The sequence below is a fragment of the Apodemus sylvaticus genome, chromosome 15, assembly GCF_947179515.1.
Source record: "Apodemus sylvaticus chromosome 15, mApoSyl1.1, whole genome shotgun sequence".
Taxonomy (NCBI): Eukaryota; Metazoa; Chordata; class Mammalia; order Rodentia; family Muridae; genus Apodemus; species Apodemus sylvaticus.
Window position 1 is genome coordinate 76,276,479 of NC_067486.1, and position 25,484 is coordinate 76,301,962.

The following is a 25,484-nucleotide window of genomic DNA, read 5'->3' on the forward strand; positions in this document are numbered from 1 at the left end:
GTTGAAGAATAAATATGAAGAAAACATGGCTTTTGTAAAGAACATTCTGAGATTAATTATGAGCATGTCTGTGTGCCGGTATTGGCTCAGGTGGTCTTGAAGCCAGAAGAGGACACTGAGTCCCCTGGAGCTGGAGTGACAGGTGGTTGTAAGCCACCTAGCCAGGGTGCTGGGAATGAAACCCGGAGGCTTTTACAAGAGCTGTAAGAACCCTTAACAACTGAGTCTTCTCTCTGGCCCAGGGGTGCCTCTTCCATCAGTGGAGAGAAAGTGGAGTCATGGACTCCTTGACAAGCATCGCTTGGAAATTTAGCTATAAAAGAGAATATCTTTACTAAAATATAATTTCAGTGGTCAGGCAAGGAGAAGGAAGAAAAGAAGAAAATAGATAAAAGATCAAATAAAAAGGAAGAAATACTGGGGGAATGTTTAATAATAACAAAGGACAATGATATTTCTAAGTGCTCTCCCATCATCTGTTTTTTTTTTTTTTTTTGAAATCTTCAAGTAAAATTACAAACATTTTTGAGTGGAGTGTTACACCTACCCCACAGAAAAAGGAGTTATGCTTTGTTAGCTAGTTGGTAAACTTTGACACTGCATGTTAGAGTGCATGGCTCTAACCCACTGCTTCTGATGTGCTAAATCAGCAGTGTTCTGCTGCTGGGACACTGCCACAGCCCCCCAAATTTTCATTATAATAAATCAAAAGCAGCCACTCAATGACCCAATGAAAAGTGAATCAAAGGGCAACTGCCCAAATGAAAAGTCGTGTAGGTACAGTACGGCCTATGCAAAATTGTGTTCAAATTCACTTATAAACAGAAATTCAAGTTAAAACAAGGCGCCACATATTAGCAACTGACACGCAAATGGCATGTTCAGAGTGCATGACTACACAAGACGGCACGGTGAATGGCGGCTTGTTTGTCACATTCCTTTGTAGAGACTTTAAATACGGTGCAGGATGCACTGTTACACTGACATCAGCACTGGATTGTGTGTGCGTGTGTGCGTGTATGTATGCGCGCGCGTGGGCGCGCGCACGCATAGACAATCCTAGTCATCCCTGGATGGGTACTTAGGAAGTAACAAGGATTTATCTTTTCTGATAAAAGCAAAAAAAAAGAAAGGAAATTTTTCTACATGTTTGTTTTTAGTTTATTCTATATTCTATGTTGCTTAGTAAATCAACATTTTGTTTTCTTTTAAGAAAGACTGGTCAATAAGATACCCATGAATGCAGAGAAAACAGGGCAGAGAACACAGCAACACAGACTACAGCATCCAGCTCTCTCCAACATATTTGGTACCAGAACAAGCATGAGCGAGGTATCAGCTGAGGGCCTCTGTAGCTGCTGACCGGTCTTCCCGGTTGGGAAGTTCTTTATTCTCCTTGCCTCAGGTGTGAACAACAAGCTAAAGTGACCCAGCTACAAGCTACTGCGAAAATTAAATAAAATACCACACCTAACCCAAGGTTTGGCAAGAAATCTATGCTCAGTAGCCAATTTCCGGTCCTTTCTACCCTGGGGTTGGTTAGGAGAGGGGGCGGCAACTCTACTCAGCCATACAAACCTAACAGACCACTCTGGTCAACTTCTCTCCTCACCGCCAGCATTACATCCCAACCCCTCAGCAAGTACAGGTCAATGAGTAATTACAAATTCTAACTATCTATCTGAGAACAGCTAGCAAACATCTAGAGAAGGGAGCCCCCTAAGTTTAAGTCACTAGGTAGAAGGATGGAAACCCACATCTATTGATCACCTCACCCCCATGCTGCCAACTTCTCACAATACTATATAAGAGACAAGCAAACGAGTATCCTTCCATCGCAGACAGGTGGCCACTCATTTTTAAGCTCCATAACCTTTTACACATCTGCCACCAAGGGTCCCTGGCCTGTGTCTCATCAATACAGACAGTAAAGAAACACAGGCCACCTGCTCATTGCCTCATAAACATCACGGGATAACACAGACCTTCTTGGAACAATATGATGTTGTCATCTTCTAGTGTAAGGGCTATGGAGGGCATTAGGGAGCCTTTGGGCAAAGATCTCTCTTGTTGGACACATAGCCTTTTTCTAGACTCTCATGACTGAACAACAGATAAAAGCCATGCTTCCCTGAATACTACATTTTGTAGTGATAAATTATGGGTGTGTGTGTGTGTGTGTGTGTGTGTGTGTGTGTGTTATTTTGTTTATTTTCCTCTCCTGTATTTGTTCTTGAAAAAAAACTTCTGTTATGGTTGCTCTCAATTCTCATTTAAAGAACTAAGGACAATAGTATTAATAATGAAACAAAAGTGCTCCATTTTACTCTCTGTGGTCGGCAAGAAGTTTCGCATTTCAGTCAACTCAGAACTCCACGTTTTACTGATGTGAAAGTATGTGGTTTCATGATAGCCAAGTTCTTCTAATATTTAATTTTCTGTTGTTTCTTACTTGCAATTTACAGTAAACGAATCCCAACTTTTCCCCTTGGTCAAACAGCCCATTTGCAAAACATCCAGTTACCTCACCCATGCCACGTGCCATGGAAAAGAATCAGATACAAAGTAACAGGGCATTCACTGGGTTGTTCGCTCAGCTGTGACTGAGACTGATACAACTTGTATCTCTGAACCAGAGAGAGGAGACAGTTTCTGGAGAATAAGAAAGCAAGCCAAATACAACCTTGGATATTGCCTGTTTCCTCCAATGGCCTTTCAGCTTTCCGGCTAAATTTAAATAGAAAACTCCTAGCTCGTCATCAGTCTGTCCACAGGGAAAGCACATGCGCACACTGCCTTCATCATAATCTTCTGTGACTAAAGCTGTCATTTGTCAACTGTGTCCCCAGGTGCTCAATCAGCCTAGGAAAGCTATGAAATAAACGAGGCAAAACTCACTGTCTCCAGACATCCATGAAGCAAAAGAAGTGCAGAAAGAACAAGTGATTTACTGAGAAACCGTCAGACTCGGGGGAATGGTCAGGCCCTCAATCCAATTATTCAATCCAGAGTATGGGTTCTTTCCACTCTCTCCTCTGCCCAGGAGAGGCAACCTAGATGTCCACATATGTGCTTCTGACCATAATTTGCACACCACTGCCTCTTAGCTGCTTCGCCATGATCCACCGTGATCCACAAGCAACAGCAAGACCACCAAGGACTGCCCAATGGCATCAATACTGGTTCACTACCTGGGCTGTATCCGCACTGACTATCTACCCTGCCACCAACATCCATCAACAACCAGGTGTTTCACAAGCAACTTGTTACAAGTCACTGCTAAAGCTCTAGAGTTCCAGATCCTTTGTTTTTCTTAGAAAATGGTGTTCTCCCCAAAGTCACTCTATGCTAGGGTCACTCTATTAAGTAAGCAAGCATGAAGCTGAGTTCCAGATTCTTCTATAGTTAGTCCTTGCTTCAGCTTGCCAAGTTTCTATCATAAGCCATGGTGTTTAATATAAATGTTAGCCATCCTGAGGGTAGTGAGTGAGTAAAGGTGGAAAACTACTCCTGTACATGGTGAGCTCAGAGGAAACTGAAAACCTTTTCCAGATACGTAAGAAAAAATCTGAGTTCCATGTACACTGGAGAAATGCCTACCCTCGGTACGGAAGCTGTTATATGGACTGATAGTTGACTAACAAAACTTAGAATGCTCTGCTTATTTTCTCTACCTTGTCTCACAGAAAACCTGTATCAAAACAGGTAATATGAGTATGACCCGTAACGTCCAAACCAACAAATCTACTGATCAATATATCTCTCTCCCTTCCCCCCTCCCTCCCTCCCTTTTTAAGACACACACATACACGGAAAGATGAGTAAAATTAGCATACAGCACACTCAATGTACAAGATCGCTTAGAGGTAAATAACATTTTACCCTCCACCACATAATAAGCAGCAGAGTCAGATTCGGAACTGGTGGGCCTGAAAGCCAAAACTCTATCCAACTCTCAGAGAACTCTGAGATGGAATTACACCACGGAGAACTGCGGCTGGACAAGCAAATCCTTGGAAGGGAAGAACATCCGTAGCTAAGATACTCTTGCCGATGTCACTACTGACACTGTCTGTCCTGTTCAGGTCATGCTGCTGTCTGCAGACCGTCAGCAACCTTCAAATGACATCAGGAAACATGTACCTCTCTTGTCTTGTCACACATAAAAATTACCCTACTATCAAGTCTTCAGGGGAACTCACTACAAAACAACAACAAAAAAATCACTATGGCTGTGTATATGTATAACAGCTTTTTTACTGACAATCAAGACCAATGCTAAATAGACTAGAATACAGGAAGACTCATTTCAAATGCTCTTTGCTGAAGACTCTCTTGACTCCCATTGGCAAAATCAACTGTCTCCACATTCTGGCATAGATGATCTGTACTTAGTTCAAATTTCTGTAACATATTGCATTTGCTAGTAATTCCACCAAACTGTAGCACGCTCCAGCAAATCAACCATACTTTTCTTTGTTTAGATCAGCTGGTCTGAAAAAGAGTCTAGATATATAACCCAGGATGGCCTTGAACTCAGTCCTCCAAGTCTTGCCTCCAGAGGAACCAGGTTTGCAAGCATGCAATCACCACACCATACTGGTGTTTCATTCACTTGTTAATCCTGACACAAGATGACACCCATAACACCATGACACAAAGTCAGATGCCACTAAATTATTGCTGGGCTCAGGGCTGCAATATAAGGAGAGGTCCAGGATAGAACCGGCCATTTCTAAGCATATTCCCTCGAGTAAATATATTTTCCAAGGCCAGCAAAGCCAAACTTTTGTGAGGATGCAGAGATAAAAATTTTAAATGTTTCCACTTTAAAGAACTCACCACATATTGCAAGGAACAAAGACCCGATAAATAACTATAGTCTAAGAGAAATAAAACCTTTATCTCCTAAGGTTTATATGTGGTTAATCTTAGTTGTCAAAGGTAAACATTTGGGAATTGAGAACCTGAACAGGAAAACAGCCTCCAACAAATTGGCAGTTGGGATGTCTGCAGGGCATTGTCGTGACTGCTAGTTAATGCAGAAAGCCTAGCCCACGGCTGGCGATGGGCTACAAGTCTGGAAGATACAGGAACAGTAGAGTAGAGGTATAGTCCCCACCCCGAGCCTGAGAGGAGACCACTGACCAGCACTCAGCAGACTCTGCTGCAAGCTCCTTCCTTGGCATCACTTTATGATGGACAATATCCTGTATTTTTAAAAACCCTCCCTCACCAGGTTGCTTCTGGTCATGGTAGTGAGCATATCAACAGAAACTGAAACAGGACAGTATAGAAACAACAACAACAATTTTTTTTTATTAAAAGAGAGAAATTTCTTGATATTTTACTATAAATTTAAGGTCAATTAAAATATTTCCACCTAAATAAATGTGCAATTTCTTCCTGTGATAATTTAGTGACATTTCTTTTTGAAGTTGCTGACATTTAAGTATCAGAAGAGCTGTTAAGAAAGGTCTCAGCCAAAATTGGGAATTCAACTACTTTCGAAAGGAAGTTTTAGAGACAGCACCTTTGTCTATCTGTGCTTCTGCAATACTTTCAATTTTCTGCCAATAGAACTACAAAAACAAAGGATGCTCAAGATCTCTCAAGTTCTGTTGGTAAGTGAGTAACAGAATCCAAACAACTGAGAGCCTACCTCATAGGCCTGAGTCCCCTCCTGACTGCCATCTTCCAGTCCATAGAGTCCATACAGTCCTTCCAGAGATCACTACAAACAAATGTGGGCATTAAACTAACCTCCTCACTGAAGGTAAGGTATGAAGATAGAACTAATTGTCATTCTAATTAGCTCTCCACTTCATTTGTCTTCCAACCAGGAACCCAAAAGCAGTGGGTTCTAGGAGCTACATCAAACTTGACACCATCGCTCAAATCTACACAAGTCTACCTTCCTAACTCAATATGCCACTTTATCATGAAATGGCTGCAAGAGCTCCCAACATATCAAGGAACATATGAAGGCAGACAGGTAAGGGTAGATTCCTACCAAGGCACTCATCCATTCTGTGGCACAGAAAGGATGGAGTTAGCTATATGTCTAGACACCATTTTTCAATACTGATCCTGTTTATTGGAATAGTTATGTTATTTCCAATGGGAAATGGTCCCAGCATAACTTCTCAAAATCATTCTCTTTTACAAGTATTAATGCTGCCTTACAAAACCCAAATCTGTAAGGATCACAAGGAAAATCCAGTTTTAATAGCAACTGACTGTGAAGATCAGACAAGCCAGAAATCTCACATTAGAGCACTTCTGATCTACTCAGTATTTGGGGGACTGTCACCTCTTTTGCCTCTTTTAAGTGCTATCCCACCTCCAATGCGCTTCTCCTGTCTCTGCCTGGTGATCTTCCAGATCCATTTCATGGACCATCCAATTCCCCCAACTCACACACAGCCCTCTTTCTGCCTCCATGTCCTTTATGGTTTCTTATACTGTACAAATCACATATATATGCATGCTTCCTACACCTCCCATTTGCCTACGAGCTCTTACACATCAAAGAAGGGCTTGAAATGCATTCTGTCATGTAGTAATTAATACAGGCACTCAACAAACACGTATCAGGCACCTATCACATACCAAAGAATGTAAAAACCAGGCAAAATCTGAACTCTGGGTTAGTTTCTGTTGCTGTGACAACCTACCCCCCCCCCCAGCAAAAGCAACTTATGGGGCAAAAGAATTTATTCGAGTTAAATTTCCAAGGCATAAACCATCTCAAGTGAGTAGTCTGGAGGCAGTAACCATAAAGGATCCATGGGAAAACTCTGCTTCCTGTCTCATCCTCCGACTCCATCTCCTGTTTATGGTCACGCCCTAACTGCCTTCTTACAAAGTCCAGTCCACCAATTAACATTATGTTGATCCCTCATACACATGACCACAGGTCAATCTGGAAGAAGCAGTTACTCAATTAAGATACTTTTCAGGTGATTATAGGCAGTGTTCAATTGACAGCAAATGCTAAGCAACTACACTACACTCTCATCAGGGACTAGAAGGCAAGAGCTATCCTCAAGCAGAAGCCAATTCATGGCAGGTTTTCTTTTAATAAATTTTATTGGAATATGTGACTACAGCATTGCTTGTGGACCGTCTCATGAAAACTCAAGTATTTTACACACTATCCAAGAGTGGAGCTAAGAGCTCAATACAGACAGACTATATGGACCACAGAGGTGAAAGTCGTCCCTTGCAGTCAGTTTGCTGACTGACCTCTTTCTGGTATGTCCTTGCCAGATAGCACAGCAGAAAGTACACGGTAGGCAGTTAAATGTTTAAAGAATAAAATAAGAATTAAACGCAGCAGAGAGTCTTTGTCATTTCCTTCTTTGTTCTTAATTATACTAAAAAGAATTCCTACCCAGAATTCTGTTGTTAGCAAAATTACAGTTTTGAATGATTAAAAAGGAAAAAACAGCAAAAAGGGAGTAACTTCAAACCTATGGGAAAATTAAGAACTAAAGGAATGTGCTGGGATTTCAGAAGCCATTCCTATTCCAGGCTCATTTGCGGGTATAACAGCTGCCCTGGCAGAAGATATCACAATAGCTATTTTTCTGCTTTCTAGAACACACTGAATTTTGAGGAAATTTTCTTCATTTCTATGACTGTTCACCTTCCTGGAATGTACCTTGTGGAAAACACCAGTATGTCTTTGGGGTCATGCGATATAAGGAATTAGACTACGGTCAGGTTAAAGAGGAAATGAAGAAACCCAACCATGCATGGTGATGTTTATACATTTGAACTTCTATCCAGATGCCACAAGCTGTCTTTATCATGTTTGTACAAAAACCCTCTCTCCCAAGAAAGGGGTTGAAACCTGTGCTATCTGCAGGGTATTTTATAAGGCTGAATTGTTCTAAGGTTTGAAGCAGACAGCTGACAGACATGCACAGATCAGGAGTTTGAAGCATTCTGTATTTCTGACTGCAGAAAATAATGCCCTGAGAGTCAAGCTAGTCTCTGGTCTACACAGAAGACATGTAAACTTGGACAAATCATCCAGTGTCTCGGAGCTTCTTTAACTAATGTTATCTTAACTAACACAGCACAGACTACTGTGGTTCACTGTGACTTTTCTCTGTGTTATCACTTCTACACGTACAAACTCTATCCTTCTCCGAGTTCTTTACCAAAAACACTGCTAAAGTGCAGCCGGTGGCATGAGATGAGGTAAAATACTTCAAATTCTTCTCCAGTGAGAATACGGTCACATGTCCCTACCTGATCTTAAGGCAAGTCCGTTCTTGGTAAGGAGCTGTTACTTACAACAAGTGATATCCTGATGCATCACGAAGCATGCAATACATAATGCAACATTCCAGCAATTAAGACACATTTTGAAGAACATCAAATGACATAGAAGACTAAAAACATCATGTATAGGGAACTGAGCAAAACCAAATGTATCTAAACATGTAGCATTTCCTTTTCAATGTGACTGCCACTGGTGTTCAGGTATGCCTGTGTGTCAATTTTCTGAAAGAGGCCGAGGCAACATAATTGCAAAGATGTGTTTGACTCACTTTGCCAAAAATCAATGTTGTTTCCAACAACAAAGAAGAAAGCATGCTTGCAGAGAACATCCACGTGGACTGAGTCGCCTGACCCACTAGGCTAGGAGAGGTGCTGCTGCTGATTGCTGTCTATGATGGAGCAGTATCCAAGAGCACAGTGGGACAGAGACAGGCCTGACTGTTTCCTGGTTCACCCTGGGGTACGAGGTCCATTCACTTTGGTCAGAAATGGATGGGGTATTTTGTTTGTTTGTTTCTAAAAGGATACCAAAACTGTTTTTTTTTCCTTCTCACCTCAAAGTTCTAACAATCCTGCTTCAAAACAGAAACCTTCACATTATCACCCTCTTGAGCCCCTTAAAGCCCATCCCTACTGAAGCCATTTGGGAGTTCTGACACAAGGCCTATTATCGTCACAAGATTCCTATGACCCCCCCATAAGGATGCCCAGCACGGGCACAGAGTCTATGATCTAGAAAGGATGTCAGTGACAGAGAGTCCAAAGCCCTTAAAGACCAAGGTAACACCAAGGGAAAGCCAGTCAGCTCCTCAGCATAGAGGACTTCAGGTGGCAGCAGTCTGGCTGTTCTCTCGGTGTGAACCACCAAGCCCGCCTGTGATGCTTTCCTGCCCCTTTACCAGACAGGATTTTTCATTAGAATTTACTGAGGCTGTGATCCCCACTAAGATAGAAAGAGAAATTCTATAGTTCTCAAATAAGAAAGATAGTACTGCAAATTACAATGAGACTTCCACATGGTGTTCTCAAAGAGACCCGAAAGGGTCCTGTGCCGGGGAAGGGGTTTCCTCGGGTAGTAAACTCAATTATCTATCCTGTCTGCACTTTTTGATAAAGAAGTAACTGATTCTGACAAAAATCTAAGGTGCCCCTGCAGAGGAAAGGCCTAGTTCATGCAGTCTGCTGAGGACTTGAGCTCAGAAGAAATGGTGAGATCCTAATGGAAATACTGAAGCCTACTGAAGAAAACCTAAGGACTGCTGTGAGGGTCAACTCTGCTTACACCCACAGTCTCCTGCCAAGTGTGGAAACTAAGGCGCACCCATGGAAGCACGGGAAAGGGCCACTGGGCAGAACAAACACTGGCTGTGGGGATCAGGCTGGGGTGGGGGAGCAGGTGGTTGGGGTGCAGAGCCTCTTTCCCCTGCTTCTCTTCTAGCTTCCTCTCCAGCTGGGACCACACCCTCCTCCTGACCTTTGCAGCCTTCTCCTTCCCATGATCTCAGAGTTATCTTTCTCCTTCAGACACATTAAGCACTGCATAACTCAGTGTGAATTCAAAATCGGGACATTTTCAGAATTACCTAAGAAAAATTTCGAAATGCAAATGTAGTCTACACCCAAGAGATGTAGAAATAAAGAATGGATCAACTACTGGCTAACATTTTGAAAATCTAATAGGCACTGCTGGGTTGTCTATAAGCAATGTACGATTCCCCTTGCAAATCATCATTCTATTCAGTTTCCGATGGGAGAAGCCCCTCTGCTTCCCTCAAACTTCCAAGCCCCGACACTCTTAAACACTTTGACCCACAGTACCAAGAGTGCCTCCTCTCCTTGGATTTCTTACCCCATGACAGACTCTAAGAAGATGCTTAGGAAGGAGACTCAGATTTGATACTGAAGACTTATGCCCCACGTTTGGCATAGAGAAGTGTTTTCTTCTGCTTGGGGCTTGATCCTTGCGCCACAGACCTTGACAGTATTACATAACATTTGTTTGCTCAAGTCTCAGCAATCTAAGTGTGTCCTTCATTTGAGGTTGCATCAATAGATTTGCCAGCCTAATTTACAGACCAAATGACATCAGCCTCTGCTCAGAAAACCATCCCAGGCTCCTGGCTTCTAAGCTGGCCCTGTCTTCCTGTCCCATGCACCAGGTTTTTTTCTCCTAAAGAACTGTATTGACATTGGAGAGAGTGGAGGGCAAGAAGCCAAGCTGTATCAGAACATCTCCTACCCTTCTGCCTTTCCCTTTCTATTGGGATCCCTCTGTTCTTCACAGGAAGGGAGGTGTGAATTACTGGATTGTGTAGAGCAGCAAATGCCAGGCAGTCCCTTACTCCAAACCTTGAGACTTATCTGGCTCCTTGGAGTGCATACTCCCTGACCTTCAAGGCTGCAGGATGTACAGATGTCGTCCCTTATTGTGGAGGAACTGCCTGAGAGAAAGTCAAATGGTTGCCATGCTGGCATGCTCCCTGAGCTGAAAGATTTACAGGCCTTTCTACAGCCCCCTCTACCTGGCATCTGTGTCACCTTTAACTGGTTTACAGTAAGTATGAAAGATCAGACAAAGAACAGCCATCAGAACTTGAATGAGGATCGGTGGCCAATGGTTCACAGAGATGTGGCACTCTCGGTATCTCCTGCTCTGACACACACTGAATGTTCACTGCCTTGTTCCTTCAAGCTTCCTCTGCTGCTCACGCTCCTGGAGCGCCTTCCCACACACGTTCCTGTCCCCATCCCAACCCCTCACCTTCTCACATGCAGCCGGATTCTGGAATTTGTTCTTTAAATCCTCACTGCACATTACCCCTTCCAAGTTTCTTTTCTCTGTCACTCTGAGGTTACAAAGACATTCTAAATCTATGTAAGTCCAATGTCTAAAGGACTAAGAACTCCTGAATTATCAATGACTGAACCCAATCATCTCCACATCTTCCATTTTCAGCCCTCTTCTATTCATCCAAGTCAACAAACATTTATGGAGATCTTATGTGCCAGGTCTCAAACTGAAAGTGTTATATCTTGTGCTGGTACTTTTATGCCAACTTGACACACAAATGAATTATCTGAAAGAGGGGAATTTCAATGGAGAAGACGTCTCCATAAAATCCAGCTATAAGACATTTCTTAATTAGTGAGTGACTGGGAGGACCCAGTCCATTGTGGATAGTTCTATCCATAGGCTGGCTGTCCTGGGTTCTATAAGAAAGTAGGCTGGGCAAGCATGGTAATCAATCCAGTAAGAGGTGCCATCCTTTGGCCTCTTTATCACTTCCTGCCTCCAGGTCCCTACCCTGTTTGAGTTTTCTGTCCTGACTTCTTCCAGTGATGAACAGAGATATGGAAATGTAAATCAAATAAATCCTTTCCTTTCCCAACTTGCTTTTTGGTCATGATCTTTGACAGCAGCATCAGAAACCCTAAGACACATTCACTAGCATCTTTCCCAGGAAGAAGATATATAATCCTCAGTCTCTAGCCAGAGCAGGGCTATACTCACAAAGGTACACCATTCCAAGATCATCATACTGTTTGGGGTGTGGCCATGGGAACTCATCGACTGAGGTGGAGCAGCAGATGCAGATGGAAGTGAGCCACTAGGATGCTAATTAAAACCATGTGCCTTTGGGTTTGGAGGAGAAAAAGAATTGTCACTGAAGGAGTGGAAGCGATCATAGGAAGAAGACAAAAAAATTCAAAGTCCTAACAGGCACTGCTCCACAGAAAGCCTAGCTGGTCGATGCAAACAAGACTGCCATCCCCAAACTTGCTCTGAAAACAGAGGTCTGGATAACTGTGGTTTTGTCACTAGATGAATAACAAGCCCTGAGGGTTGCTAGAATTACAAGACCCAGACCAGATCCACTCAAATGTAGCTGGGAGCTTTCTAGTAACTCTAACCGTGCATGGGCAATGAGCTGCACAGAGCAGTGACTCACTGGAATCTGCGCTGCCTGCATTACTCAGCTGATATTAATACACCCACTTGTTCATTAAAGTTTAATTGGAGTTCATGTGAATTGGTTTCACTGGATACTTAATCAAAGAGGACAGTTGGTGTAGGAAGGGTGTACCTGCAAAGGCGCAGAGGCAAGTCCTCTCTTGCCTCCAAGCCCGGCCACTAGGATGAGACCGTGACCTATAAGGAAGAGGAGGAGCAGCTGTCTAGACTCACCCCAAAGCAAGAAAGAATAAATGAAACCTTCTTTGAAAAGTACCAGGAGCAGTCTCCAACTCCAGTGCATAACCAGAATCCATCCAGGATACAAATGCTAACACTTAAAGTGGAATTTGCTTCCTCTCAACCCTTTCTGGAATTTAGTAATCCTGTGGGTCTCCTTTTCACCTCTGGGGCACCTGCCTTCCAGCTGTATATCTTTATTTTTAAAATGGGTGGATAAGAAAATTAACCATCATTCAACATAATCACACACTTCTCTTGTGCTGACAAGCAAACCATGAACACAATCCCAAACGCCTATTTATACAATCAGGGCTGTCAGTACCCTGTTATTTCTTATCGGATATCTCACTAATCAACATTTTAGGAAGTATTAGTTTTTAAGGCTCAAAAAACAGACTGTGTGCAAAGTAAAGAGGAAATATATTTTGGGTTTAGTGGATCTGATTATATCATCATTCTTTCTTATTTCTGTTCATCATTGTTAATATGCAAAGTTAATACAACTTTGCCCCAAACAAATCAAGGTGAGTTTAAAAAAAATGGCAATATATACTACTTTGATTCCCTAAAGGAATTTGGAAAGCTTTTGACTGAAGAGCAGACTAAATTTCTTCATAATTATTCTGGGATGTAATTCATATACAAAATAAAGTCACAGACTTGTACTAAGACTGCTGCAATCTAACTTAAGGATATTCTCAAGGTTTCTAAAAGAAACAGGTTTCGTTCAAACCTGAAGAAATAGAAGGATGGAAGAGGAAAATCCTTCACTGTCCACTAAGCTAGCCTTGCCACAAAAGCTTCATTTCTAAACGTGTGTGAAGTAGAGGAAGGGGTGTAGGATACACAGAGTCTCCTGAAAGTAGAGAATCCACAACTCTATGATCTTAAAATGTACACGCTGCTCTGTATCTGATGCATAAAGCACACTGAAAAGTATCACTAGACTCTGTAGACCTCAACCAAGACCATCAAACTCGGAGACCCAAGGGATCAAGAGACTCATCCACACAAACAGGAGCCTAGTCTGTTTGCTTCTGCTGCAGGTCTTCAAGAAGAGAACAGTACACTCAGAAGCTGCCACAGAAGAAACTCCAAACACATTCTCTGCTCTAGACTGCCTAGGTGCCTCAGACTCTGAGGGACTCCAAAGCACTTGCCACTTCCAAGCAAGCCTGAATGCAGGGGTCCAAGTCAGCAAGAAGTAGGAGCATTTCTGTCCCTCCTTCCTGTCAGCTGAGGATATGCTGACTCTCCAGTGGAAACAGTCTGCGATCAGAGCTCAAGCCTGGAGGCACTTTGGTTGGGCTGTTTTGTTGTTGCTGTTGTTTGATTTGGGGTTTTGTTTTGTTTTTTAATATAGAGACATAATCTCTCATATCCAACAGTTTCATCTTCATGCAAACCCAAAGTCCATTAATATGCTGAAGGAGAACTTCTTCTGCTTAACATTTCTGCCAGCATGAAACTCTGCAAGGTGCCCATCCAGGTTCTGCATCAGCATAAGAGCACCTCTTTAAATTCATACAGCAGGCTTGCGCATCCTGTTTCCTAATCACCATGCAAAAAAAAGGAGTTTTTCCTTCACCTCTCCTGTTCATTAAAGCAAGTTTCAGGAAATACTTTGACATTTGATTTTTTTTTAATTGAGAAAACACATGCTGGTTTAACCGAAAGTCCTAGAGATTTAATTATATTTATACTTAATTCATAGCAAATTATAGATGGTTTTAACTAACCTACTTGAAGAAGAAAGTTAAAATGGGTATTATTAGGATAAATTCCTACTTTGTAATAATCTGGTAGCACTTGGTAACACTGACCCCACTGAGCTCAAAGCAAGGTGGCAAAACATAGCACAGCCCAGAGCCAAATGCTCTGGGTGTGCCTCCATCATGACTTTAAGGAAACTGTTTGCACCTCTGTGAACCTCAGTTACATGCAGAAGGGCACTCCAGAGGGACCCTGCCTTGTCTGCATCCTAGGGACACCACAAAGGACACAGAAAAAGAAAAAATGTGTTCAAGTGTTTTAGAAACCACAGAGCCCCACACTCAGCATAAGGCTTCATCTTAATGTCCTTTCCCATAAAGGTTTTGCTTTATTCTATTGATATGAGCAAGTGTTTCTATTTTGAGTTCTATTTTGAAAAGAATGCCCCCAAAACCATACTATCAATTCCAGGAACACACACACACACAGAAAGAGAGAGAGAGACAGAGACAGAGAGACAGAGAAAGACAGAGAGACAGAGAAAGACACAGAGAGAGACAGAGAAAGAGAGAGAGAGAGAGAGAGAGAGAGAGAGAGAGAGAGAGAGAGAGAGAGAGCACAGCTGCTGTTTGGCACAAAGAGATAAATAAAGCATAGAATCCTAAAGACGCCTCCAGCACAGAGTTCACTGCCGCAGAACACGTGTAACACTGTCCACAGTAGACTCACTCTGAAAAGGTCGGTGACGGACCTAAATTAGAGTGGATTACTATTGAAGACTTTTCTTCCCAGCCCTCACCTGGTACTTACAAAGTTTGTCAATACTTTCCAGAGAACAGAAATGCTCTAGGACAGGATTCAGGCATGTACAGTCCGAGGAAAGAGAGAACCTGCCAAAAAGAGCCAGAAAAATATCACTCCTGGCCCATTTTGGCCAGCAAACTGGCCTGCAGTAGGCATGAGGCAACTTTCCACCACAGTTCATCAGGCACAACGTGGGTTCCATTCCACTTCTCTGCTATCACTTAGGGTTCCTGCTCCCTCCCACTATCTGCAGATACCAGAGGTCAAAGACAGAGAAACCCAAAGCTCTTCCAAGGACATCAGTGGCTATGCAATTGCCACTTCTACCTCCAAAGCTAAACTTTTTCAATGTCCTTGATGTCCATGGGCATGAATCTATAGGGTCCTTTCTCCACTGAAGCCCGAGAGAGCAGAAAGAGCTAACACTATATAGACCGTTATGGCCTAAGTACTATTCTGCATACATTATTTTCACTCATTTAATCCTCACAATGATCATATGAGGTATACTAAACTTGGACAAACAGCTTTGGTGGCTGTCCCTTACCACGACACAAAACTGTTTCCTCTAGAGCAGTTCAAGAGCTGTTGGACACCCACCATGAGCCCTGCGCTCCTGCTAGCTCTCCTGCACCATTTTGTGTTTGTTTGCCTTTCAAAGTTATGTTCACAATGGTACTGGGAGGGAGAATTAATTCCACAGTGGTACTAAGATACAGTCAAAACAGACGCTGAAATCCCAAGAACCCTTTTAACTGAAGTTTTAAACATTAAAAAGTATCCAGTCCAGTTTCAAATTCTTTATTCTTCAAATGTCTAGACTTATATCTTATTGTACTCTGGGTCATCTTTCTCCATATTCAGTCATTTTTCCTTATTTATTTACTTCTTTTGCTAAAAAGTCTAATCACAAGTGTGTTAGGGGACCCTGGGCAGCTTCGATATTCGTCAGGTGTCAAGGTCAAATCCCTTAGGCTCTCCTCTCTACACTTCCTCATCTACACACTGAGAAGATAACCAGCAACCAAGGCTTAGGGTTGTTACAACACTTAAATCAGATGCGGCAAGCAATGCACCAAAGTGACTGCTGTATAGTAAGTGCACCATAGATGCTCACTCAATGCATAACTGTATTCAATAGGAAAACAAAAGGACATAAGCAAGCAGCCTCGCTGAGCTACTCTCATATGATAGGTCCTCAAAGAGAAGAACATTATCAAGTTGTTATTGCTATCCTGATGGTAGAACATCTTCTGTCTAGTGCCTAGTGCTCCATCTGAATCAGTCTATAAACCCCAAGTGGACTACACAAAGCCTTTCACATTAGAGACATTCCAGTTGGTGATGATTCAGTCCTTCCTGGAACTTTCTGAGCAAACAAAAGATGTAAGATGCTAAAATAACTTATCTCAAAGTTTACGAGCTTCAATTGTCCATTTTCACCAAAAATTTTATCTTCAATTTGAAAATTATCACTGTAATTTCAGGCTAAAGCACAGTAAAAAGCCTCAATTTAATGTTCTTATTTATTTCTGATACCTTTCTCAAGAAATAAAGATGAAAAATGACTGCTAAATCTCCACCTTTAAAATACTGTCTGTCTGCCTTGCAGAGACTGAACCATTACTTATAAAACCATTTCTACTGTGCCAGGTCCTTCACAGGTGGCAATCATGAGTACTTTTCTGAGTCAGTCGGAAAATGAGAGGCGGATAATACACAGACAGAGAGTGAGAGACAGACTTTAAAGGCAGAGATTGGAAGACACTTGACTCAAGAGAAACTCATGTGGCAGAACAGTGCCAACCAGTATACCTAAGGAAATGCAAGTGAGAGAAGATTAAACTTCAGAGGGGCAAAGGGAAGTCTCAGTGAGTAAACATGTCTGTAGTGCAAGCAAGTGGACTGGAGTTTAGATTCTCCAGCACCCAAATAAACACCAAGTGTGCTGGTGCTTTGTCTGTAAAACCAAAACCGTGCAAAGCACAAGCAAATACCAGAGGCTCACTCATCAACCAGTCTACCCAAATGAGAGAGCTTGTCTCCAAAACAAGTTGAAGAAGGGCAAATGCACTGATAGGAACCTCTGCCCTGCATATGTACCCACAGGAAAGAGGGTACACACATAGGCACACATGCATATAACACACAAACCAAACTAAATTAAAAATACATGGAGGAAAGATATATGTGCATGGATGTGTTTGTGCATAAATATGAATATGTATGTATATACACAAGTCTGTGTGTAAAAACATGTCTATGTGTGTGGCCTGTCATTTGGTCTGTCTATGTATGTGTTATGATAAACAACACCCAGGGGAACTGGGGACAGAAACCTGAGGAGTTACCACAGAGAGGTATGACTAGAGGCTGGATGAAGATCTCCTGAAAGGCCATGCCATTCAGAGCCTCAACAGGGACAAAGTCATTCCAACTTCATTTCTATTTCTAAGAATGGAAGCCCTCACAAAACTGGTGTGAGATTCAGACAGCAAGCATACACTGCAAAGTGTTTTGGAAATGTCTGTACAAACAGAAAGGGACATTCCCACTCATTTGTCCCAGTGCCGGGGAGAGCAACTTCCTGTCTGAGCCAACATGCCTCAAGTGAAGTCAATTCCCAGCACAGCCTGCATTCAGCAAAGCAAGATGGGATGTGGACAATTTTCTAAAGAGGCGATGTTTTCTAATTCCTCTATTATTTCTAAAACAAAAAAGGAAAACTCTTTTTCCCTCTTTTTGTTTTTCCAAATAAAAATAAATTATAACCCTTACTTGCTAATAACTGCAGGCTGGAGCTGTCCTTAAGTAAAAGCTTTTGATAACAAATTGCCTGCACTAACTGCTATTTTACTGCTGAATTTTTTTATTGTTGCTTAAGCATGGCAATTATGCTAATAAGCCTGAGAGGATGGTGCATAGAGTATTGAATCTGACAGATAAAATACTCAATAAAATGCTAATCTCACCTGAAAATTGGAATCAGACAGTCTTATTAGTATTTATGGATATAGCATCCTAAACATGATTTTTAAAGATAGATATATATGAAATCGATGTCTCCAAACACACCCTGACATTTCTAGTCCTCTATGTGCTGAAATTCAAGGTGACGACTACTCCTTCCCTTTGCCTTGCCTCTTGCCACAGAAACATGAGCTTATTGGACACCTTTGCTGCATAAAGCATCAGGGGGACTGTTTTCCTTCCCCTCCGTCCTCCCCTTCCCATCATCACACTGCCCCTCCCCACAGAGGGAAGGTAAGAACTGTCTGTCAGAGCAGAAAGAGAAGGCAGATTTGACAGCAACAAGAGCCATTTGTCAAACCATCTGGTTCTCTCCCCACCTGACAGGAGGGAGAAATGATGTGTTAGAAAGAACAGAGAACCGAGTATTAAAGAGTTGGCTTCTAGTCTTGACTTTGCTATTTCCCCAATGTGTGACCTTGCTAGACCTCCACTTGTCAAATAAGAACCTTCTGCCACCCAGTGACTATGTCTCTATGAGAAACACATCTCCATGTCTTGCATTAAAAATGGGGTCAAGGGCCAAAGAGGTGGCTCAGCTGGTAAAGGCATTCGCCACCAAGGCTGACCACCTGTGTTCAATCCCCAAGACCCACACAGCAGAACAGATGCTCTCTCTCAAGCTATCCTCCAACATCCACATGTGTGCCTTAGCATACAAGTGTGTGTGTGTGTGTGTGTGTGCGGGCGCGCGCACGCGTGTGTGTGTGTGTGTGTGTGTGTGTGTGTGTGAGAGAGAGAGAGAGAGAGAGAGAGAGAGAGAGAGAGAGAGAGAGTTTTTAAAATGGAGCTCTCAAAGCCATGGATCAATGAAGAAATAGGAACTATGGTAGATTAAAGATGGCGGAAAGCTGAATACCTTCAGCTCTAATTTGCCTGGTTTCCTTTCAACCAAATATCCCCATTATGGTACCAGACTAAATTGAGGGAGCACAGATACTACGTACAAACAGAGAGGCCAACTTTCAAATTGCCCTCAAGTTTAAACTGATTTTCCTTTTTAGAATTAGCACATTTATTTATTCAAGGAGGAGCCAAGGGTATAAGTTGCCTTTTTTTTCTTGTCTTCTTCCTATTTGGGTGTGAAGGAGCAAGACATGTATGCCATAGTACATAAGTCTTAGTCTTAGAAGTCAACTTCTGAGAGTTAGTTCTCTCCTTCCACCATGTGGATTCTATGGTTCACACTCAAGTCACTACTCTTGACCCTCCATCTTTAACCACTGAATCATCTTAATGGTCCATAGCTACTGATTTTAAAGGTCCAATATTACTTTTAAACAAAATTTTTTCTTCTTGATATCCACATCAACCCCATAAGGCAGTAAGAGAAAGAACACTCTAGAAGTGACCAGAGCCTCTCACCGTGCACTGCGAGTGGGCAGCATGGTCAGGACAGGCAACCTTGCCTTCTGACTGATTTTCGTGTGCTGCCAAGCACACCCAGGGTCACAGTGTATTGACTCATTCAAACCTGAATAGCCAAAACACAAGTCACGACCACACATGGGAAGGGGAAGAGAGCCTCACGTCTGAAGCAGCACCAGTCAGAGATTTCTCCCCACAGTCTCAAAGACTTGGGAACAAAACTGCCGTGAAACCTCTGTCTTACTCTGTGAAAGATCTAAGCCCAGGAAAAACAGGTCCATAGCAAGTAGCTATGTCCTCTCCTGCTAGATGCTCTTCCCCTTCCTCTGACCAGTGAGTCCTTTCAAATCAAAGGGGGTCCTAGGCCACACGCAGCAAGCATCGGAGAGGTTCCATAAAAAAAAAGAGCTCAATACAGCTCATGGGTCTCTCCAGCTGACTCCCTCAGGCAGGCACAGCTGAGATTATTTAATAATAATAATAATAATAATAATAATAATAATAAGCAGAGAATGTTGGCGCAGGCCTTTGCAAAGGGCAGAGGAGAGCCACTGGGGTAGATACCACCAGTGAGTAGGCTTCAACCACCACACTCTAAAACAACTTCCATGTATGTGCAGGCATGTATGCATGCATGCTGGAGCTCATATACACACAGATCTTGAACAAGGGGGGAGGGGGCTATGAGGACCCTGCCACATTTTATAGATACACATAACTTCCAAGTGCTGGTCAGTTCTTTCCTTCTACAACTCACATATGGGGGGAGAGAATTCAAGACCTCCTTCATTTCAGTCTCCTATGATCCAAATTAAGTTTGCAAAAGACTGTCAGAACAATCTTATCCCACAGAAACCATTCTCTTCGGATTTACAGGAGACAAACTGAGGCGATAAGAAGCCAAGTCACTTGTCCAGTTCCCACAGGTCCTTAGACCCACACCCAGGCCCCCGGCTCCACAGCACTGGGGTTTTGCTTCATTTGGTGTGTTCTGTTTTGTTTTGTTTAGTTTTTTCCATTTGATTATGCTCCCTCTAAATTACCAGTTGTTGCCATGTTGTAGTAAACAACCAGAGCAGAAAGTCAGCTCTGAAGTGAGACGTCTCCCCACAGAGGAACAACTCAATTCATACTTCGAGGAATAGTTTCTGGGAAAGCAGAGGAGGTGATGCTATCAAATACTGAAACTTAGAACTCCTACTCACTCGCTGCCTGGGGTGCAGGAAATGGGGCAGAGGCCTTCTCCCTCCCTGTTCCTGCTGCTGCCCGTTTCTGTCAGTCACAGTCATTACCAGACTGAACGCTTTAGTCAAATGAAAGCTTTTTCCTAGCTTTCTGGCCTTGGGTAAGTCCCTGAAGCCACTGGCCCTGTTACTCATATACACTTGTGCACAGCTATGCAAACACACATGTGGGGCTGACGAGAAAGTAGCCCTGCCTCCCTTGCCCTGCACAGTACTGCAAGTCTACAGTGGCTCAGCTCCACCACAAAACCAGACTTCAAACTTCAACCTCTCCCTGGGCATCTGTCTACTCACCCTTCCAACCAGCCCTTGTCTGCTGTAATTCCAGACCAGGCCTACTCATCTCTACTGACAATGAAAAAGAACTCACCTCTCCACCACCATGCTCAACCTTCTCCTACACTCCACTGGATAAGATTCCGCCAGGTATTCAATAGCCCTGCATTGACAAGTTCTAAAAAACCCCTCTGCTGAGTGGCTGTCCTTCACTGTGCATGCTATGGTTTACGCCCTCCTAAGATCGACGACTCCAGGATCAGGTTGGTGCCACAGTCTGAATTAGAAACAGAAGTCAGGACAGAGCAAGGCAGTATGGCCGCCGAGGAGTTCTGCAGCCAGCACTTCTGAGTGCCCCACATAATAAGCAGACCACCATCCACAGGCTGGCCCTTTGGGCAGGTCCTGGGCCCTTGAGGACACCCTCTAATATGCACAACTGAACATACAAGGCATATCTGTCCCTCATTAAAGTTACTTAGATTAAGACTTAAATAGGCTTGGTTATTCGTTCCCAATGAAGCTGTCTGTGCACACCATTCAAATAGAAGCAGCCTTAGGGCTCACTCTTTCAAGTCTATGCATCTTTGCTGGGACACTATTAGGTTTTATTCTGTTTTATTTTAATGTTCTAAATTGTTTCTTTTAAATTATGTTGTTTGCGCCTTGAAATTCGGAGACAAGAAACCAACATTCCCAGAGTTCTCTAAATTTTCAAAATTATGATTTTAAGAATACTTCTAACAATCTTCACTATTATTTGGATACTTACTATCTATGTTTAAAGAATAAAATATTCTACGCTTAGTACTTACAAAGAACCTTAATATTCCATTAATGTTAAAACAATATATATAATGTTGTATCTCCTAGTCAGATAGCAGCCTGAGATCAGCATTTCTGTAACTGGCTTGGTATAGAAGAAGGTGTTACAGTCACAGAGGAGGACTTGTGGGCACTGCCCATTTAAGAACTTATTTCTCTTGTGTTGAATGTGTCCACATGCTAAGAGGTACTCTCTCTATACGAGCCCAGGACACTCACAAAGGAGCCCTTCCTGACTGCTGGCCCATTTTCACAGATTTGACCACACACATAATCTAGTGGGCACAGGCTGGGAGCGGTGTCCTGGACTTGATCTTTCTGCGTGGTTCCTGCCTCATGTAACTTCGTTGTACTTACATTGTGAGTGAGAAGCAGTTTAAACATAAAGGATTATTACCAACGAGTCGCTCGTGCAGCATTTAATTTCAAGTCAGGAGAAGATGCTTCATGAGCAGCAATCTAGTTAAGATCCTAACAGTGCTGGTGGGAAGTGGATTTATTGAGGACATCAAGGGAGCAGTCTGACCCTGGACTCTTCCCAAAGGCCAGAATCATAAAACAAAGGTTTAATTTCCCCAGTTTCACAAACACAGCACCGTAACTGTGTCGGCTTTCCCGGTAATGGGGTGAATGACTGCATGGCCTTACAGGAGATGAATGAGCAGAGGCTGGGCATGCACCTCTGTAGCAGAGGGGGGCGCGGACTTCATCCATGGTGACAAAGGATCAAAGCAGGAGGGGCAAAAATCAAAGTCAGAAATGTGGAGGTCACTATGTAAACCACTTCCTCATTCTAAAAGGCAACCGTTTCTGGTAGAAGGGTGACACTCTTAGGAACCTGAGTGCTGGAAGACAGACAATATTCCACCCTAACTGCAGTGGCCCAGCGTCTGAAGCAGGCATGCCTCTCCCATGCGCTATGGAAGAGGCGTTATAGAGAACTGAGCAGCGGCTGGGAGCTGCTCTATAGAGCTCTGATCCTAACCCAGGCTTCCTCTGGAAGCAGTGTAAGGCAGGACACCTACAAGGCCAGCCCCTGAACCGTGACCTGAAGGTGAGAGACGCCCCCAGAACACCAGGCTGTGAAGAAAGGGATCCTGAAGGCTCCCGCATGCAGGATAGGGGCGGAGGGAGGTACCTTTCCACACGGAAGGCTCCTGTTTAGGAGCAGTGGAAGCTGGGGTGAGCACGAAGGAGTCCCTGGCAGAGAGAGACATCTCCTGAGATGACACATGTGAAGATGTGGTGTGCAAAGAGAAGTCCAGAGGGAGAACAAGAAGAAGTCAGAGGCAGGGACATCACAGACATAAGACACCTGAGGCTGCCACAGAAATGCAGCCCAGGGCTCCCGGCCGAGGTTCCCAGCTCACTGTTCTTAGATCAGTGGATTTGAGCCTACCCTGCCAGGAGCCACAGGAGAGAAGTGTACACAGACCACCCTCCTATCAGCCACATATAGGACAAGAAATTATACAACTCCCAAATTCATCACAGCCCACAAAGGCTGCCTAAGACTGCAGAGTGCTAACTCACGTGGCTACAAAACAGCCTTGTGGTTTCAGCCCAGACAGTCCAGCTCCACAGAGTTATAGACAAGGAAAGCCAGGAAGTCATGACTCAATGAGGGGACAAGATGGCCACAGCCTGCTTCCCCATGAATTCATCACATCATATGAATACCTTGTCAGTGAGCTTCATGTTAAGCCAGCAAGAGCTTTAACTTTATGAGAAGGACAGGAAGGAAAAGGTAGGTAACGAAGGACAGCTAGAAGAGAACAGAGGAGAGGGAGGGGAGGGGAACAGGCAACTTGGGCTGGGAACAGACAATTTGAAATGGGACAGAGAAAGAGAAAAGCCGTGTCTCCCAAGGCCTTGGTGACAGAGGTTTAAACAGGTTCACTGTGCTTGAGGCCCCAGATGGACAGTAAACAGGTCAAGCAGAGTAACGCTATTCTAGGTGACTGTTCTAGGTTCAGTCATGACAGGTATGCAAGAACAGAGGCTACAACTTTATATAATTGATTTCTTAAAGTCCTTAAGCAAAATGTATAAGCTATATAACAGTTAAGGGGAAGTAGAAACATACCAATCACTCATGATGATTATTCTCATAAGAGAAAAACATATACTGGGGAGAGTATGGGTTTAGTAATTCACAAAAATGGTCATTAGTTCTCCTCTTCCCATCTTCCCTGCATATTCTTGCAACATGATATTGGGAGTTTTCTCACCAAGATACAAGCTCTTTCTCTACCATATTATTATTGGAAAGTATACATGGCCCCACACACTCAGTCAGTGCCTATTTGACAACCCAGCTGGCATGTCCCTACCTTATCCATAACTATGTAAAAGATTGTTAAGTGTTTTCGTGCACGAAAATGTCTTCTGAACATGGACAACCATAGCAACAGTGATTAAATGTTTCATGTACGCAAGTCACTAAGCTTTTCTCATGGATCGCTTAACATAAGCTCTGACAGCCCCCGTAGCCCTTTGACAGAGGAAAATGCCAAGTCACAGAAACTAAACAACTTAGCCAAGGTCATGGGGTGACGAAGCAGAGGCTCCTGGATTTAAACCCCAACAATCCATCTCCATGGCCTACACTCCCTCCGCTGTGCCAGTGTTCCATCGTTGCAGCTAGAAAAAGGTTAAGTGACCCTGTTCTGACTCCTGGTAAAATGGCTTCTCCTCACAGACTCCTATATCATCTATGAAATAGTGGTTCTACAACTGTACCAGGCATCACAGTGAAGTGGGCAGGCTGTAGACTCTGGACACCTGGTTCTGTGATGGCTGCTGTCTATTTCATCTTCTCCTCACTTCTGCATTTCTGCTGGTTTCCAGGATTCATCAAAATGACTGGCAGCAGATCCTTGCCAGAAGGTCTCTCTCCTCTCTATCCTGAGATGTGGGAGTTGTGGCCCACAAGGTCTGCAATCATCTAAGCAAAGAGGCAGACTCTCTTCCCTCTTCCGCATCTGCCAAGGCGTCAATTTCTGATTAATTGCTAATTCTCTATTTTGTAGACTACCTCCCTCCCCTTGACAGAGAGAATAGACAGGGGGCAACTGCCCCTTTCTCTCTGTGTTCTGGGCCATAACATCACCCTCCCCAAGTTAAAAAACTGCTAGGCATCTCCACAAAATAACTCCCCCTCCTGGAGTTCTCTGGAATCCCACCCAGGACTGAGGTAACTGAAAACAAAGGGATATGATTGGCTGCCAATTACATCACTGCTCCACAGGCCTGATTAAAGTCTTAATTATTTGAATGCCACTTCTTTCTAGACCTAACTCCACAGACAAATAGCCACAAAGGGAACAGCATAGGGTGACAGCAGTGACAAACCACAGTTCCTGGCTCAGGTAGGACAGAGGAACCATGTGCTGGAGGAATCTGTCATTAAGAACAATCCAGTCACCAGGTGGGGACATACAGCACTCTATATTAAATTAGAGGAACGATTCAAAGGGGACCAGTTTCAGCTGACAAGAGCAAAAAGAAAATCAATTTCAGGTTGCCAGGACAACTAGACTTTTCCTGCAAGAATAAATCTGATCCAGCCCTAAAATCTGACAACTAAATGTTCCCTCGCATTACATCACATCCCTAAAGCGTATGTCGAACCAGTGAGATAATCAAGACTGCTAATGACTTTCTACAACAGCCAGAAGATAAAGAATTGAGAGCTCTGGCTGGTTCCTCACCAGCAGTTCCACTCTCTCAGT

The 25,484-nt window shown here is 43.3% G+C and overlaps 1 protein-coding gene across 7 annotated transcripts in view; it reads right to left on the reverse strand.

Moving 5' to 3' along the window:
* Positions 1–25,484, reverse strand: part of Lpp (LIM domain containing preferred translocation partner in lipoma) — a 596,469-nt gene that overhangs the window by 463,743 nt on the left and 107,242 nt on the right. The gene's annotated exons all lie outside the window — the stretch shown is intronic.